Consider the following 728-nt stretch of genomic DNA (forward strand, 5'->3'; position numbering starts at 1 on the left):
TCCATGGTTGTTCTAAGTACATTTTCTCTGCTATGGTGTGAGTGCGTGTATGCGTTTTGTTAGGCTTGATGGGAGTCTTAAGTTCCAGGAGTCTCCGTCGCGGGTCTGTCTGTTCTGCAAGGTCGACTTACTCAAGAGAGTGAGCCGTGACTATAATTAACTCAGCTTTTCACCTAATTGAGTACAATTTGACTGGAAAGGAGGTCTTAACTTCCGGGTAGCAGGCTCTGTGGCTTAGTTGGCTAAAGCGCCTGTCTCGTAAACAGGACGATCCTGGGTTCGAATCCCAGCGGGGCCTGGTGAGGTGTCCACTTTTCCTCCTAAAGTCCTTTATCCGATATCTTCTTTAATCACAGTATCAAATCCACTGGTTGGAGGTTCTTCTAATTACACCTGCATTCTCAATGACCCTCAGGCTCTCTGCTGATGGTCTATCATATGGTTATGCTGTACTGGAATTTAACTACTTAGGTGCTCAAGATCAATTATGAATGGAGATTTCCAGAATAAAATTGGAAAACTTTTTATTCAAAGCATTTACAAATATATTCTGCTGATTTCTCAAACTCCAAGCAATCTTACTTAAGTTATACATAGATGAAAAATGGCTGCAATTTATCGAACACTTACTATGTTGCATTTTTGTGTTTCCTCACATACCTTTAAATCCCTAAAAACACTCACGAAAGTAAGCATTATTATGCATATTTTAGAGATGAGAAAACTGA

At 40.2% G+C, this 728-nt stretch overlaps 1 non-coding gene across 1 annotated transcript; it reads left to right on the forward strand.

Annotated features, from left to right (window-relative positions):
• Positions 1–223: 223 nt before the first annotated feature.
• TRNAT-CGU (transfer RNA threonine (anticodon CGU)) lies at positions 224–298 on the forward strand. Its single transcript has one exon. It is a non-coding gene; the product is annotated as a tRNA-Thr (tRNA).
• The last annotated feature ends 430 nt before the right edge of the window (positions 299–728 follow it).

The sequence above is a fragment of the Balaenoptera acutorostrata genome, chromosome 10, assembly GCF_949987535.1.
Source record: "Balaenoptera acutorostrata chromosome 10, mBalAcu1.1, whole genome shotgun sequence".
Taxonomy (NCBI): domain Eukaryota; kingdom Metazoa; phylum Chordata; class Mammalia; order Artiodactyla; family Balaenopteridae; genus Balaenoptera; species Balaenoptera acutorostrata.